General features: G+C 42.4%; 1 protein-coding gene across 1 annotated transcript in view; it reads left to right on the forward strand.

Moving 5' to 3' along the window:
• MED27 (mediator complex subunit 27) overlaps positions 1–18390 on the forward strand; it is a 207709-nt gene that overhangs the window by 112482 nt on the left and 76837 nt on the right. The gene's annotated exons all lie outside the window — the stretch shown is intronic.

Raw genomic sequence — 18390 nt, forward strand, 5'->3', positions numbered from 1 at the left:
AGGCTCTATGTCTTTGCTGGGCTCTGCTCCGGGGCCGCCTGTGAGCCAGAGCACTGACCCGGGAACCGTAGATGCCAGAGAAGGGCCGAGACCACCAGATCTAGTGTGACCGCCTCACCCCGTGGTTATTGAGCTGATTGCTTGCAGAGTCTTCAGTGGTTTTTCAACTTGAAAAGAACAAATTGGAAATAAATAAATTGATCCATTGACCTGTTACAGGAAGGTTCCCACTGTGCTTAGTACCCCCAAATCATTTCAGATAAGGTTGACTAAGCCACACTGTGATAGATTTTCAGGGTAATAAGTGGACCATAAAATGACCATTAACCAATTTGCTTTGTTTATGAGAGGCAGGCTCTTAATGCCACTGGCCTCGTGCTGGAAGCATATTCCACTGTGGTCTGTTTCATCACTGTGAAGTCATTGATCAGATGAAAATGACCAGTTAGCAAGTAAGTGTTTCCTGGGCTGCAGGCTTTATGAATAATGTGTTCTTCAGTTAAAAACAGCACTTTAAGCAATTGTTTAAACCTAACCATTTGGGAATGAGGGAGAGAGCTTCATGAATAATTTATTTGCAAAAGAAAAGATTAAGGGATCTGAATTTTTTCACCTTCCCAAACCTTTTTTACATTAAGTGAAAACACCTATAAATGATATAGATCGAGGTAAATAAAATTCGTAATGCATACATGATATCTCTAAGTTTATATACTTTCACTTTTAAAAAACCTTTCCTGAGAAAGGTACAGTCACATAAATACAGTGAGTTTAAAATAAGAACTGAGAATGGAATTGCTGGAGGGGTTGAGGTATTTTAGAATGTAACATTGAACGTGCATTAGCATAGTGCTGTAGGAAAGCGTGAAATATGGTTAATATGTCCTTGTGTCGAAAGACCTCCATCAGAGCAGACCAGTTTGATCCCTTGTGCTTAAACCTTATGCTGTCCACTTTCTAAAACAGACCGCCGTCTTATAAGAATTGCACATCCTTGGTTCAAGGTTTAAATAAGAGAGATTGGGGCAGGGGTTAGGTACCAACATCACAAGACCAAAATCTCCCCCCCCCCCACCACCACCACCAACTCCCCTCTTCTTCCTCTTGTTCTTACATCATTAAAAATCACCATGGTGCTTTATTTGTAGGCCTGACAAGGGGCCAAAGTGATTTGTCTCCGTGGATGAAATTTTCGTTGACCATCTTGGCACTGAAGGAATTAACAAAGGCGCAGATGAGCCGGGATACTGCCTCACAGTCACACATCACCACCGCCACTACCACCACCTCAGGCAGCTGTTGTTTTTTGAGTAATTACCCGGTTTCAGGCACTGTTCTAAGTACTTAACACCTTATTTAATCCTAACAACCTTCTGAGCTAAGTGCAACCATTACCATCATTTTTTAGTTGAGGAAACTGAGGCTGAGAGTGTTTACTTACTTGCCCAAGTTCCCCAGAGCCCATGTGTTTACCCCTTTCAGCATCTCTGCTGCCTTCTCCATTGCCTCACAGTCAGACCGGAGGGACTTAATGCCAGGTGGGTCACCAGCATCGTGTAAGGGCACACTCACTTAGTCACTGTTCAGTTTCTGGCCCCCATAACAAATCGTTACATAGTCAAGAACCAAGAAGCACGAGCGAGGGCCTCACTGATGTTGCTGTTGTCAGTTTCCCAGACTGTGAGAGACCCTCTTGCAAAGCCCATTTTCTTTGGGTTGTCAGGGTAACGCATTTGGAAACATGCAGCACATACACTAACAACAGCCAGGAGCCAATGCTTACATAACAGGAGAAGAAACAGGAAAAAAAAAAAAAAAAAACAACTTTAAATATAAAGCACAAGGGCTTGGGTTGATGCCTATAACGTTAATAAAATAAATTTGTTTTCTTGTTAGGAATAAATATATCTGTCTTTTAAAAAGATAGTCATAAAAATGGATAAAATTAAATTCAGGCATCCAAAGACATAGGCGTGAGGCCTCTGAAACCTTTGCTAACAAGGAAGAGCCCATCGTCCGGTAGTGGTAGACGAATGAGGCCAGGCTGTAGGGATTGAGTCCTGCCCCTTACAGCTATTGGTATCAGAAATACTTTTGCCATGATACAGGAATCTTGGTTGTTCCCATCTTCTTTTTCTGCTTGCTGCTTCTGGGGGCTTTAAAAAATGTCATGTTTAAGGTGGCGGCCCTCCCATTTTGAGCCAGTCACACTTGAAAAATATACCCTGAAATTATCTAAACTTAGTTTCTGGCCATTTTGTTTCAGAAATACTAACCCCGGGGGGGTCTTTGTTCTCTCCACTAAAACTTGATCTATTTGGAAAAATTCCATTTACTCTCTGTAGAAATTGACTGGACATGATGGCTCCTGTGAATGATAACGGTTGTTATTATCCCTGAACACTGTAAAAATGAACTTTGAAACAGTTGAGTCGGACCCAAACAGAAAGTGATGTATGGCTTGAAAATGGTCTCGTTGAACATGATGCTTCAATGTTTTGCTGGTCAGTGCAGCACAGGTTTTTGAAATATATGTTCAGTTTTTTAAAGTTTTATCCTTAGAGTAGAAACTTTCTCACAAACCAAAACAGATGAATCCAGCATGTTCGAATCAATGCCGAAGTGCCATCCACATCTGCAGAATGAAAATCATTAGCCCGTTACTTGAAATCCACATAAAATGAAACCATTTTACTCTATTCTTCATCCAGCTTTACCTCTTCACTGAAGGGAAGAGTGCTGAAAATGCGTGTAACTGGATTATGATTTTTTTTCCAAAAGTTTTTCAGAAAATACTAAAGCAGATGTTAATTGAGCATGGGGCAACACCCCGCCTGGATTGAGTCGAGTACGTCCAAGCGTGCATTTAACACAAACTCATTATTTCTCCAAAGTCTGTGCTTGAAAATAGATCGAGAAGATTTCTCCAAACCGTGTGGCATAATTTCAAGTACATTTAAACTATGACCAGAATGCGTTGTTGGAAAAATGAGAGTGGATAAGAATATTGTAAAAACTGCAGTGGAAAAATACAATGACAACTTTTTTACACGTGACTCTAAGAGGCTCTTAAATCTGTCTTTTGGAAGAGTTTACTGGTTCATAACGTTTATTAGCAGCCACACATCTAGGACCGGAAGAGATTCAGAAGGTCTGCATTCTAATCCCAGCTTTGCTTACAACCAGCTAGAAGGCTTTACCCAAGCCCGCCAGCCTCTGTGCCCCAGTTTCACTTCCAAAGAGTAAAGAATTTGGACTAGCCGTCCTCTCAGTTGCATTCCAGCTCCAGAATTGTACGATTCTTTGCGGGGGGGGGGGGCTATTATTATGATTCTTAACTCTGTCAACTCTTGGACTGTATTTCCAAAAATGGCAGATTCACTAAAGTCCTTCTCATGGAGGGAAAAAAGCGCTGGGAGTGACACTGTATGCGCTGTCATCTCAGAGAGTGAGCAAAAAGCCTTTTAGCCTTAGAGCGTTTGGGTCCCAGAGGGCATGCGTGGGCTCCGCTAGCTTAGGTCTTTCCCCAGCACGGGGTCCCTCAGCTAGTTAATGAAGGTGCGAGTTCTGTCCTGTACCCTGCTGCCTTCATTAGGCCTGGGAATGCAGAGGCCAATGGTCAGTCATCATTGACAGTGGAAATCTGAAAAAAGTCTTGTTCCCCAGAGCTGTCAGCAGGCCCTTAGAACCTTCCTGAAAATGATGAAAAGTTTCTGAGTAATGCTAATCAAGCTTAAACGCTTTACACTGTTTAACAACGAATAATATGCCCGTTTGGAACTCAACAAAGAAAGCTTTGAATTAAGACTGAAAAATGTCAGAGAGCATTGCAGGCAGGGAAGAAGCACTGTTCTCTGGGTGTGGTGTGTATCACCCAGAGCGACCTCCCAGACGGCTGCCTTTCTTTTCTCCGAAACAAGTCGCCATTATCTTGATTTCTTGCCCGCTGCAGCATATGCAGGCCATTTTAACAGGCTTGTGATGGGTTTAAATGTCAAGAGTTTTGCCCAGTGGGCAAAACCCTCACTTATACCAGAGGGTTAAAAGTGTTGAAAAGCAGGAGTTTAACCTCCGTGTTTTCATCCTCCTTTAGATCAGAACAGACCTCTCTGATGGCACATTTCTGCTGTTCTCCTGAACTGTGGCAGGAATAATTCCAGGCATAATTAGGCAGGTGTCAAGTTTAACCCTGAATGCCTCTACAGGCGGTCATTTCCTTGCCTCCTGGCAGCCTCTCTACTCTGCTAGCAATCCTTCCACTTGTAAAGTTTTGCCTGATATTTAACCTCTCAGTGTTCCCTGCTGGAACTCTCCCTTATCATTCTCATCGACCAAGAATAATTGATCTGTCTTCACTCAGCAACTTCCACTTGTACGTTTCAGGAGTAACTGTATCATCTCCTCTCTGTTAGAGACAGACTCTCTCCCCTGGTTGTTAAGTCTTTGTACACCTTGTTTCCAAAAAGGATTACTTGGTGTGTTCATCTTCTAAGCATACCCTCCAATTTGTCATCCCTTTGTTATTGTTCACGTTGGTACTACACCTTTTTTTACCAAAATGGAATGATTCTCTCTCCTTTTACACGTAATCCTCCGGATTAACACAATTCCAAGCGTTTGATTTGGACACCATTGTGTTGTCGACTCATTCACAGGGTGATTCACTGAGTCCTCCGTGTCGAGGACAACTGAGGGATCCGAGCAGGAGAAACGGACATTTCATCACTATGAGCTGCGTCCCCAATGCACGTGCACACCTGCACACACACACACCCCTTCACGGGTCAGAACTGAGTTAAAGCCTTCATAGGGTAGGTGTATATGGTGATATTTGGAGCATTACATGGAGTGATTGATATAACATAACCAAATCTGAGTTACGGCTGCATCTGTTTGTTGTAGCAGATCTTCTGTTTACAAGAGTGGGTGTCTGAAATTTAAGAATTTAAGGACCTGGATGCTTATGTTCCTGACTTCTATTCCTAAAGTCATTAGCATTCAAGTAAATATTTGATTTTATCTATTTTATTCTCAGATCCTCAGGTGAAAGATGTATTCATCGTGTGCCCGTTAATTACACATGCCCTCTGAACATACTATTCAGCCACAGTAAATATTCATGTGTGAACTCCAGTGGGTCGAATCCTTCCTGTAAATTTCCTTGATTACAGAATTGCTGTTTCCTGGGGTTCTTGTTAAGACACTCATCTTTAGTCCTAAGACTTGGTTGCAGGAATCCTTTCTAGTTATATGTTTCTTCAGACATTTCTAGCAATGGGCCCCACTAGACAGTGACAAAGGCAATGTGTTTTATGCCAGGACTATATACTTGAAATAGTCCTGCTGTTAAAACACTGATGAATTTTACTAAAGTACAGTAGATTTCAGTTATTCACAAAGGTTAAGGAATGGGGTGTTCTGATTGATTGAATTTTCTAGAATAATTACCATATGTACCATTTGAAGATGGGTAGTCTTTAGAAACTGTATAATTGCTTCTTTGTGCATATAGTAAGCTCTTAGGGAGTGTATGTTGAATTGACCAGAGCTGGAAGGACCTTTAGAGATCATCTAGTCCAAAGAAGAGGAAACCAAAGCTGGAAGGGCTAGATGATTTGCCCACTGTGGCCCTGTGAGTGAGCAGGAGAACCAGGATAGAGCCCAGATCTTTCTACACTTAATCCAGGATTCTCTCAGCTACGCACACTGCCCTACACACTTTGGGCTAAGATGGGGTGATGGAGAAAACAGTGGCAAAAGGACCCAGTTACTAGGATTCGGGGCGAGAGTTTAATGTACTGACTTATCATCATATAACCTACTGTTACTCTGTATGTATGTATGTGTGTGTTCGTTATACTAGGAAATGTGCTAAGTTCTCGTTTAGTCTTTAAAGCCACCTTATGAAAGATACTGTTGTTATCCTCGTTTCAAGATGAGGGTTGAAGCCCAGTAACTTGCCTCACTTAGTAGAGCTAGAACTTGAACCCATCCAATGCGACTCGCGATCTTATGATCTGAACTACAGTACTGCCTTCTTAAAATATTTGTTGTTCCCTTTCCATCTGAAAAGAAAGTATCCAAAAATCGTTTTGAGGGAAATCTCTTGCTTTAGTAGTAATGTACAAGTGTAAACATATCCAAAATGTTTTCTATATTTAAATGCATGTGAAATGCTTAATGATCCAGGTGGGCAAATACAGAGGCCAAAAGAGCATCACGGTATGAGGTTGCCCTGCTGAAATTCTGCTGCTGTGGGCGTGTTTGGTATGTGAAGGCTGTACTTTCTATGGATTCATGTCCATTTACACCGAAGTTGTAAGGACTGGTCCCAGGCTCTGATGAGAAGACAGTGATGATGGTGAAACTCAGCTTTGCTCCTGAGCCTTTGAAGACTGTGACGCCACGTGCTGCCCCTGCCCCTCGCCTGGTCCAGGGCTACAGGGCTGCTCTTGGTCGTCCCAACACTCACACAGACTCAGTGCAGCAAACCAAGTTCTCATCACCTGGAGTCCCCAGGGGATCCAGTCTCTCTCCTTGTCTCCCTAAGACTTATCTAAAATGACTTAATTTGACTCTCACCCCATTGATATTTGACAGTAGTGCAGAGAATTCAACACATATTCTAAACATTTTAAAAGATCAGCCTTAATGAAGTATAATTTACACAAAATGCACCCTTTTATGCCGAATGATATTCCATTTTATGTATATACCACAACATGGGGTGATTTTTCAATGTTAATTCAACTTTGCCTGTCTAGAAATCACTTGATCATGACGTATTATCTTTTTTATGTATTGCTGGATTCTATTTGCTAATATTTTGTTAAGGAACTTTGTGTCTTTGTTTATGAGGCATATAGTCTGTAGTTTTCTCTATTTGCAATGTGCTTTTGTCTAGTTTCAGTATGAGGGTATTCTGGCCCCATCAAATCAGTTGAGAATGTTCCTTCTTCCTCTGTTTCCTGAAAGCGTTTCCTTAAGATTGGTATTGTTGCTTCCCTAAATTTTTGTTAGAATTAACCAATGAATCCATGTGGGCCTGGAGTTTTCTGTATGGGGAGACTTTTGATAACAAATTTAAAAAATAAAAAAAAAATATAGGGCAATTTAGATTTTTATTTCTTCTTATATCAGTTATATAATTTATATCTTTCAAAGACTGTTCATTTCATCTAACTTGTCGAATTTATTTGCATAAAGTTGTTTGTAATATTCTTTTATTATCCTTTTAATGTCTCTAGAATGAGTGATGTTTTCTTGTTCATTCCTGATATTGGTAAATTGTGTCTTCTGTTTCTTTTTCTTTGATCAGTCTAGCTAGAAATTTCTCAATTTTATTTATTTTCCAAATTATCTGCTCTTGATTTCAGTGATTTTCTCTATTTTTAAATCTGTTTTGTATTTCACTCATTTACAAATATTACTTCCTTCCTTCTTACTTTAGGTTTCATTTGCTTTTCTTTTTCTAAGTTCTTAAAATGAAAGCTTAGATCTTTGATCTTTTAGTCATTTTTCTTTTTTTATTTAAGGTCTTTTAAACTATAAATTTCCCTCCAAGCCTGGCTTTAGCTGCATCCCACAAATTTCAATATATTTTTATGATCATTCAGTTCAAGATATTTTCTAATTTCCCTTGTGATTTCTTTTTTGTCTCATGAGTTACTTAGAAGTATGTTGTTTAATTTCTAAATATCAGGGGTAGTTTTCCTGATATATTTTTTTAAATTGATTTTTAACCTCAGTGGTGGTCAGAGAACACATTCTGCAAAATTTTGAGACTTGTTTTAAGACCCAGCTTGTAGTCTGTCTTGATGAATGTTCCATTTGCACTTGAAAAGTGTGTGTATTCTACTGTTTGGGGACATAGAATATATAGGTCATTTGGGTCAAGTTAGTAGAGCGTATTGTTCAAATCTTTATTCTTACTGATTTTTATCTGCTTGTTGTGTTCATTACTGAGAGAGGCCTGTTATTGACTGTTTTGAGGAACATTTTCTGGATGAAGTCACCCTTCCAAGCTTTTTGTTTGTTTGTTTGTTTTTTCAAATCATTCTTATGACCTTCCTTGTTGTAAATGATGGGCTTTGTTCCTCTGAAGTTTTCCCCTTTCCCTGGGCAGAGGAAAGTTTCCTTGGAATGGGAGTGCTGTGGGAGAGGAACAAGCAGGCAGGACTCAGGGGGGCGAGCGGTGAGCAAGAGGGTCAGATTGATTAACTTTATTTCTCCTCTGATGTGCAGTGTAAAAGCTTGTGCCAGGATTTGAAAGACTGCCGCAAGATTTCTCGGCTTATGGCAATGTGGTAAATGTTGAGTTGGCTCCGGTTTGGTGAGGCCACCGTAAACCTGTAGGGGGCGCCCTCTGAGAGTTTGTTCAGGGTGCCGTAAGCATCATTTACCTGCCACTGGTAGAATCCTAGATTTCGCTCCACTGGGAGAAATATGTTCTGGTACAATTTTTAACTCCTTCGAGGGTGGCAAAAGGAATTTCGGAGCCAGTGGCCATGCATGCTGGTGCCCGAGTGGAAGCCGTTTTATTTTCTGTTAAGGAGGCCCTGGTCCCGTACTCATGTAGCAGATTCCCAGACGCACTTTCTAGTGTAGTCAGCTCCCAGGGTGATGGATCAGCCACAGCCCTTGCCTCCCAGTATTGCTGACCTAAACACCTACCCCCTCCTAGGATGCTTAGCTATATCTCCTCTTTTCAATAGCTCCAGATGTATGGGTGAAAACTTTCTTTTTTTAAGGTCTAAAAGTGAAGATTCATTAAGAATGGAAAAAACCTGCAATCTACAAAGACAAGCAAAACCTTTTTGAAACAAAGCTGTTTAATTACCTGCCTTATTTGAAGGGCGTTTCTACACTCAGTCATTTTCAACCACCTTTAGGATTTTTGCCATAATCTTTGGGCAGCTGTTATATTATTTGCGTAATTTTTTTCTTTAAATAAACTCATTTTTAAGACTTAGCCCCATTCTAAGAAGTAATATCTATGAGATCACAGGTTTTATTTGCTACTTATGTACTTTTCTGTATACGTTGAAAGTGTTCATCCATAGATCACCTAACACCACCTCACATACCACTCTGTGAGTTTCATGTCACACTTCGGAAATTGTTGGTCTGGGGCAAATGTGAATTGGACAGCGAACTTAGAGGGAAAAGCAAACTAGCACTTGGCAGTGGTCTGAGAAGGGACGGTTTGTGCCTGCAACGTGGAGGGGCGTGGTCCCTTTAAGGAGAAAGGGGCAGTGAGAGGAGGAGAAGACTGGGTAACAGTTTCTCAGTGAGGGCAGATACTTTCATTATGATCCCATTATTCTGTTTAAATGCCATGAATTTCAGAAGTAGTCACATCCACAGTCAAAACACTCCGGGAAACACTTGTTAAACGAATGATGTTGAATTAAAGTGCTAAGCAGAGTGTATGTAAAGTTTTACTTCATTACCGATTTAGAATAGTTGTGTCACTACTGTTCTCAATTAGTTGAACTGTTTTTGAATTTATTTTTCCGATTCCTTGTTCTAGCGGGAGAGTTGCAGGGTTGGTTGGAACGTCATAGGATTTATCTGAGGGGAACCTTTTAGAGTTCCGGGAGGCGCCTCCAGCAAAGGGACGGTTTCCAGTTTGAGGAGTCTTTTCTAAAGGGCCTGTTTCCAGAGGTGCAGGCAGGTGTGGGAAAACACAGGGACTAGTGCAGTAGCCCAGGCCAGCCCTTCCCCTGAGGGGTGCGGGGAGAGTGTGGTTACAGGAACCGAGCATGAAAGGGAGCGGGCTGTGAGCTCTGAGGGTCATTTTCGCAGATCTGACAGAGGAGACTGATTTAACAACTATTGTAAATTGGTCTTGCTGGAAAGTTCGATATGGGTGTTCTGTTTGTTTGGGGTTTTTTTCCCTCTCTGTAACATGGAAGGGCTTGCAGAGGAGGTAGATGTTGAGTGAAATCATAATTCTTTCCCAAGCTTAATACATTGTTTTTCAGCATTTTAGGGAAAGCTGGGACCCACCAATATCTGAATAATTTTTTTAAAAATATTTATTTATTTATTTGGTTGCACCAGCTCTTGGTTGCGGCAGGCGGGCTCCTTACTTGCAGCTCGAGGGATCCTTAGTTGCAGCAGGCAGGCTCCTTAGTTGTGGCACGTAGGCTCTTTAGTTGTGGCATGCGAACTCTTAGTTGCGGCACGCATGTGGGATCTAGTTCCCTGACCAGGGCTCAAAGCCAGACCCCCTGCATTGGAAGTGCAGAGTCTTATCCACTTATCCACTGTAGGGAAGTCCCCCTGAATAAATTTTTAATGCAAGAAGAACAGACTTTGAGAAAAACGTCTACCTTTTAGTTATTAATGTAAAGTAAAATGCAAAATAAGTATTCACTTTTCACCCCTTCCTGTAACCTACCAACTTTGCGCTTTAATTTTCTCCCAACTGGGGAATGGAAGGAAATTTAACTTAGTTGTCCTGTTTTTTCCTGGAAATAAGCCTGTGATCTTGAAGGAAAATGGCTTGTAACCAAATGAAGTGTGAACCCCCTGAGGGCGGAGACCACCTGAGCATCACTGTGTCCCTGGGCTCAGTTAGGCACCGAGTGGATATTTACTGAAAGACTGGGAAGAGAGAAAATCATGCATTGATTCCACTTTGTCAATATGCTACTCAAAACTTTCTCAGTTGTCTTATAAAGTCCGGGGAATGACAAAAAGGCAATCTGCTTTTTCCGTGCAATCCTCACAGACCTATAAAAGCAGTGTGATGTGCAGGAAAGCCCTGGAATGGGGATCAGAGACGTCAGTTCTGGGCCCAGCTCTGCCATTTAGCTGTGCTGTTACCTCGGGCAGGTCACTTAACCTCCTTTTTTCTGTCATTTATAAAGTAGGAGTTTTGCACTTGCCCTTCTTATTTTACAGAGTTGGTGAGAGATCGAATGAGATAAAGAATACAAAAGTGCTTTGAAAACTGGAAAGCGAGGCCTGCTTTCCTGCTCAACCTGACTCTCAGCAGAAAGCACGGACTGGACCTGTCCTTCCAGAGAAAGCCTGCTGTGAGCCAGCTAATACAATTTTTTTTTTTTTAATCCTTAGTACTTAAGATCACTCCCTGAACACAGTAATGATTGACAACTATAGGCACTCAATAAATATTTGTTAATAGATAATAGGGATAGTTTACAAACTGAATTCTTTACCTCTCTAAATCATGCTAAATCGTATATAAGAAGAATTCTGTCTTCATGATGGTATTTGCCACGTGTTTCAGTTCATACATACTCAGGGCTTACTGGGCTGCTTGACACCCAATGGAAGAAGGAAGGTTAGTTTCTGTATTTCAGTATATGGTGAGTGTTTGTGCATTTATTTCAACTTATAGAAATGGAGGTAGCTTTTGTTTGCTTGCCCAGGTGGTTCTCCCAAATTTGTTCAGGTAACACATTCACGTAGTTCAAAGTTCATAAGCTACTCAGGAGAGAAGAGGGGAAAGGTCCCCTTCTACTTCTGTGGCCTGGCTGCAGTTCCACTCTGAGGAAGCAGGTCTTCCTACTCTTGACAGCCATGTCTGCTTAGGTGTTGAGTTTCCATAAAGAGATTTTGAAGTGTTGAGTGTCTTTTCTTGAAAGAGAATAACAGTAGGTAGGTAGCTAGCTGGGTAGAGGTGGCAAGGGAGGGAGTGTGGTGAGAGACGGTGGAGGAATCTTAGCTCCTCTTTCTGTCTGTCACTCATCTAGTCTTGCTTTTTTACGTACAGTTAGAGAGTAACTAAACATCTTTGCCCTACGTGATGATACAAATATTTTACAAACCTGAGAAATTTGACCAAAGTGGAGGAAGTGAGCAAGTTTGACCTAGGTTTCCAATCCTCTTTCTTCAGCACATTGAGATTGATAGTTGGAGTTTCAGGCAGTCTCATTCTCAAGAAGTAATTAGACAAACCCCCTTCTGTTTCCCCCCACTGGCAAAGTCCTCTTGGTCTCATCCTTCTGGACAGGTGTGGAGGAAAATCTTAAATCATTTTCAGATGGTGCAAATTACTCCCTTTTTTTTTTTTTTTTTTTTTTTTTTGTTATCTCCTGGGCATTACCCTTTCCCCAGAAAGGTGGTTTATTAATATATGCATTCCTAACTTTCAGATTTTGTATGGGTGGAGAAAATGAACAGCATGTATTGTACACACTGTGTGGGGTAAATGCTATTTAAATCTGGTCTGAGCTGCTAAACATCTCACTAACACGGGATCACTGGCTAGAGTCCAGGTTTGCTGGGGTTTTTTTGTTTTCTTTTTTTCTTTTGAGGAGGGGTCAGACTTTAGAGAACTAAGCCATCTGTCCAGCAAGTTATTTTAAGGCTTTAATAACAGATACTCTGCAATATATTTCAGTGTGTAGGGGAGACAACTAATGTTTCGCAAAACCGATATCTTTAGAAATGTCTTCCACATTCTGTTTTGTTATCCTTTTGGTATTGTAATCCTGATTTGATAGCACACATCTTTGTACTAATGTTTTTGCAGAATTAATTAGTTCATTAAAAGCAGCATTTGAAAACTGGCATGTCAATAACGCAGTGCACGCCTTCAGAAGGCTCTTGCTCCTTAGAAGCATCAAGCTTCTCCTGAAACAGATGCAGGGATTCTGCAGCTGCATATTAAGCTTTAAGACTTTGAAGACTCTCTGCTGCCTTCTTTGAGGTTTGTCCTGAGGGGCTCTGTGGTTGTCGTTGTTAATGACTTTTGATGGCTAATGTAGTGAACTCAGCACGTCACATCTTCTTCACCTGCTAAAGAGAACTTTGCATTGTAGTCGTTTCATAACTGCCTAACTGGCGTCTGCCTAGCTTACTTTTAATGTCCTGTCTGCTCCTTCGGCAAGTATTTAAGGAGTGTCTGGTGGGTACCAGGCACCGTGGCCAGGTGCTGGGATTCAGCCTTGAAGAAGGCGGTCATGCAATCCCCTGGAGAGACCTGTTGAGGAGATAGACCTTAAGTAATCACTCGGAAAAATTGCTTAATTACAACTGGGACGGGAGACACAGAATTAAAAAGTGTAAAAATAGAACTACCATATGACCCAGCAATCCCACTGCTGGGCATATACCCTGAGAAAACCATAATTCAAAAAGAGACATGTACCACAGTGTTCATTGCAGCTCTATTTACAATAGCCAGGTCATGGAAGCAACCTAAGTGTCCATTGACAGATGATTGGATAAAGAAGATGTAGCACATATATACAATGGAATATTACTCAGCCATAAAAAGAAACGAAACTGAGTTATTTGTAGTGAGGTGGATGAACCTAGAGTCTGTCATACAGAGTGAAGTAAGTCAGAAAGAGAAAAACAAATACCGTATGCTAACGCATATATACGGAATCTAAAAAAAAAATGGTACTGATGAACCTAGTGGCAGGGCAGGAATAAAGACGTAGACATAGAGAATAGACTTGAGGGCATGGGGTGGGAGGGGGAAGCCGGGGCAAAGTGAGAGTAGCATCGACATATATACACTACCAAATGTGAAATAGTTGGCTGGTGGGAAGCAGCTGCATAGCACAGGGAGATCAGCTCAGTGCTTTGCGATGACCTAGAGGGGTGGGATAGGGAGGGTGGGAGGGAGGCTCAAGAGGGAGGGGATATGGGGACATGTGTATGCATATGGCTGATTCACTTTGTTGTACAGCAGAAACTAACACAGTATTGTGAAGCAGTTACACTCCAATAAAGATTTATTTTTAAAAGAAAAGTGCCGTAAGAGGAGAGATGAAGGGTGCACTGACTGGTGGGGGTGCCGGGGGCAGTGTCAGAGAAGGTTCCCCTGAGGAAGTGTCATTTAAGCTGGAACCCAAAGACTTGAAGCATGCACAGGGCTGACCTGGGCATGGGGGTGGGAGGAGTTACGAGAGGAACCCTCCAGGCGGAGAATGTAGAACCTGCACAGCACAGCGTGCAAGGTAGTGCAAGCCTGCTCTGGACGTGGGGGGAGGAGATGGGGCGAGGCCAGAGCAGAGCAGCAGCTGGACCTCCGGGCCTCGTTGGCCCTCCAAGGACTTGAGGTTAAGTTCACCACCGAGCTGTGCCTTAAGCAGTGATGCAGAAAGCGGGGAGCTCCCTCTTTTTACAAGCAGGGAGCTTCTGTAAAGCACAGGTGATGTGACTGTAGAAGGCAGAAAGGGTTACTTACTATCAGTTGACCTCTACGGTCATGGAAGTAGGTCCTTGACTTTGTTGGAAAGATTAGCAGTGAGAGACAGTAGTTTAAAAACAAACACTAACCTTGGACTCCGACATGGAAGCATGATTTTAAGATAATCAGAGCTATGAGATCCATTGTACCCCCTGTACTACCGCTTCAGTTGTGTTCACTTCTAGGCTGCAAAATATATGTATATATTTCTAAAATGAAGATAGCCTTATTGAAAAATACAGTTTTCCATCCAGAAAGGACTAAAGAAGAAAACCAGATACCTTCATTCTAGAACAGGTCCGGAGCAGTTATTCTGAACTTGGGGTCCATGAATGGACTCTAAGGGACCTGTAAACTGCAGAAAATTACATGTAAAATTTTGTGCAGACATGTATTTTAGTTTTTAGTGCATTCTGAAAGGGATCTGTGACCCAAGAAACATTTAAAAACACTGATAAATCGGAAAACCCAATAGTCTTTTACACATTTGCAGAAAGCCTTTAGGTTTCAGAGGAAATATTTGTGTGTGATTTCACAAGGCTGAAGGAGGTAATTGGGTGGAGGGAGATACTGGTCAGTGGGTTGGAAGCAGCCTGGTGGTCCAGCAGTGCATGGGGCTGTCTTATAAGGTGTGCTACAGGGTTGTTTATTTAAGCAGACCACCTCTTGGAGATACTGTTAAGTCCCTAGATTGATGGGGACATTGAGTAAGAGGGCCTCTGAGATCCCGGTGTTCTTTAGTTCTCTGATTAAGGACATTTAAAGGAGGAGGCCAAGCTACTTGTAGAAAATCGGAGGAGAACAAGGTTTATAGGGCTTCAGAGACGAATGTTAGGATTCTGAGAAAGGCATGATTGTTTCTGATGCAGCAGAGATGTTGGAATAGTTGAGACTGAGGCTTGGTACTAAGGAAGCCTTTGGAAAGCCTGAGAAGGAGCCGTCGGATGCACCGGGGAAATTGGATCAGAAACCATCGAGAGTCTGACTGTAACTGAGGAGCAGGACAGGGAGATGGAATTCTCTAATTGCTTAAAAGTTCATTTTCTACCTGAAAGTATTGAAACTATGAATCACACCTTGATCTGAACCTGTGATTTCTAGGAGTTTGTGTTTCTAAAAGCCTGGTTCTTGGACCGGCCAGCCAGCGGATCGGCTTAGTGCTTCAAGGAGGACCAAGCAGCTCTCCGTTTTCGCAAGGCCTCTGTAATGTACATAGGAACAGCAATCTTTCCAAGTTATTACCCTGTTAACAGGTTGACAGATATGTGCAAATTGTGACTCACTGCTCAATTTGGCACTAAATTAATGTCGTTCTGCACCGCGTCTGCTCAAGTGTAAACTCGTCACCACTGCTGTGTTAGTGCTTGTTTGCCTATATTCCGAAGGTAAAAATTAAAGTAATTCGATGCTGCCGCCGAGCCGAGTGCAGCAGATGGTGGCGTGTGGGAGGGGAGCCGCGCTGTTCTACCTGTCCTGGGCCCGCGCTCTGAGCTCTGCACGTGCTGGCAGGGCTGGCGGGGCACACAGAGGAAGCCAGGAGCCCCTCCCGTGCCAGCCCCCACCCTCTGCAGAAAGAAAATGTCATCTCGGCTCCAGCTTTTCAATTTGCCGTTCCAGGCTTCCCTTATTTCTGTCAAGTCACTAGTGGTGCATTTGCGTTTTGAAGGTTGGGTCTATTTGAAAATGAAATGTTTTGATTTTTTGCTTCTAGGATTTCGACATTGTTTTCCTCAGCGAAAGGTGCAGCTGACTTTCTTTCTCTTTTTTGGCAAATACATAATGTCACCTGTAAAAAGGAAATTTGCATCCCCTTTATGTTAGATGTGGGAATGAAGATCAGTCTCCTTGAAATGCATTTTTGCTTAATAAAATCTTTGGATTGAACCTGCTGAGCTTTATCTGAGATCACTGGTTGGGGAGGGAACAAAAAATACTGCCCCAGACCTCTCTACTTTCCCATGTCCGCATCAGATGTTTCTTCTGGGACTCTTTTCTCCTGCCACTGCCTCCCTTTACAAGTAAAGAGCTCGTATACAGAGGATTCCAGGAATGTCAAGGAACATTTGTTGTCTGCCCCTTTAGAACTCTGGACCCTGCTAAAAGCAAGCAAAGTCAAGTAGTTGGCATACAATCCTGGAAATCTACACACTGAACTTGGTTTCTGGAATCATCACCTAACCTACCTATCCGCCTAAATTCCTAGCCTACTAGAGAGACAAGTTTTCTAGAAAGTATTTTGAAAACCTTCAAGGTGAAAGGTACAAGGGAGAGCAAATTATGATGTTAACTTTGTGCTGAAGTTCTGCATATTCATTTGCATTCTACTGTCCAGAGCTGTAATGGCTATCGATTGAGGATCCGTCCAGAAGACATTGCCTGTCCCCCTCCCCATTAGCATATACTTAGCAATGACCTCCATCCTCACAGGAGAGCGGATTTCTGCTTCCTGCTGAGTCTGAAGTAACTGGGTTTAAATCGCACACAAAGAGTTAGCAAAGCAGTCTGTAAGTGCAGAAATGTCTCCAGTGACCTGGTGTGAACTTTTGACATGAATGTTGCCACCTGTCTTCCACCATCCCAAGGACAGTAGGCAGTCGTGAAAAATGAGTTAATTTCCTCCTTTCCTCATCTCTTCGCCTCTTTTGTAGCGTTTAAGCTTAGAGCCAAGGTTGTGTATCGTGAAGCTGTAAATCTAGAAGGGACCGTGGGAGATGATGCGTGATGTCTTAGTCAGTCTGGCTCTTAGCCATCCAGGAAAGCTTGTTTTCTAAACCATTTTCAGAATCAGCAGAATGGAGCCTTGCCTTTAAGCAGTACCTCTTATACCTCTTTTCTTTCTAAGCTAGTTCTCTTTTTAATGCCACATCCTCACCTTGTGGTCCTTTCTCGAGATGGAAGATGGCTCTTTGGTGCCGAGTTTTAAAAGCCATTTGCACACTTGAAGAATACCCGAGTCTCCCCGCAGGCAGCCCTCTTTTCTGCAGGAGCAAGTAGCCTTCAGCACACCTCCACCTCTGCTCACTTGTCTCTGCTCTGGTCTTCCTGTCATTGTTACTCACCACTGGGCCTTCTAGAGTTTTCCCCCTTCCTTTTTCAACTTGAAGTTTAAAACTGCATATAACGTTCCCTAGGGAAAACCTGATAGGTTAATCAGCAAGATTATTGACTTCCATAGCTCATATGTTGATGTTCACTTTTTTTTTTTTTAAGAAAGTACTCGAACTGTGTTGGTTTTTTTTTTTTAATTTATTTTTATTTCATTTATTTATTTTTGGCTGTGTTGGGTCTTCGTTTCTGTGCGAGGGCTTTCTCTAGTTGTGGCGAGCGGGGGCCACTCTTCATCGCGGTACGCAGGCCTCTCACTATCGCGGCCTCTCTTCTTGCGGAGCACAGGCTCCAGACACGCAGGCTCAGTAGTTGCGGCTCACGGGCCTAGTTGCTCCACGGCATGTGGGATCCTCCCAGACCAGGCCTCGAACCCGTGTCCCCTGCGTTAGCAGGCAGATTCTCAACCACTGCGCCACCAGGGAAGCCCAGATGTTCACTTTATAGCAATTGGCGTTGTGTTGTCTGCTCTCTCTCATGAGCCCCAGGTTTCAAACTAAAATCTGTTCATGTTGTGAGTGGAGAGCGAATCTCCCTCTTCCCCCAAGAGAACATAGCTTTTATATGTCCCTGATCTAATGGACGTGTAATTTAATTTGTCATATCCAACAGATACGAAATCCAATGTAAAAATCCTTAACAGATAGTTTTGCATCTCAGCTACTGTATTCTACGTCCCCTTTGTGTCCGTGTGATTGGGCGGTGAGCACAAATGCTGCTGTGATTTTATGCTCAGAGGATCTGAGCCAGACCCAGCTCTGTTGATGCTGTGGGTTGGTGTTTTCTCAGCGAGCTTCCACTGGGGTATTGCGGGTGGGAGGGATTCTTCCTGCTAAGAGAGGACAGTTTTGCAGGCTGTGCCCACGATGCCCATGATATACCAGGAAGAGTATTTATAGATTTTGAGCCCTAAGTTTATGCCATGCTAAGTGCTTAATGTCAGTTATCTCAATGATCATTAAATCGTAATAGACACAGCTTCCGTTCGGGCCAGAAGAACAGAGGACTGCCTTTCAGAGGGATGTTTCCAAGAAAAAAAATGGAAACTGATATGTCTGATATGTTTGACCGTAGTCAGAGAAGTTTTAGTCAGGTAGAGAGTTTGA

The sequence above is a fragment of the Eschrichtius robustus genome, chromosome 10 (genome assembly GCF_028021215.1).
Source record: "Eschrichtius robustus isolate mEscRob2 chromosome 10, mEscRob2.pri, whole genome shotgun sequence".
Taxonomy (NCBI): Eukaryota; Metazoa; Chordata; class Mammalia; order Artiodactyla; family Eschrichtiidae; genus Eschrichtius; species Eschrichtius robustus.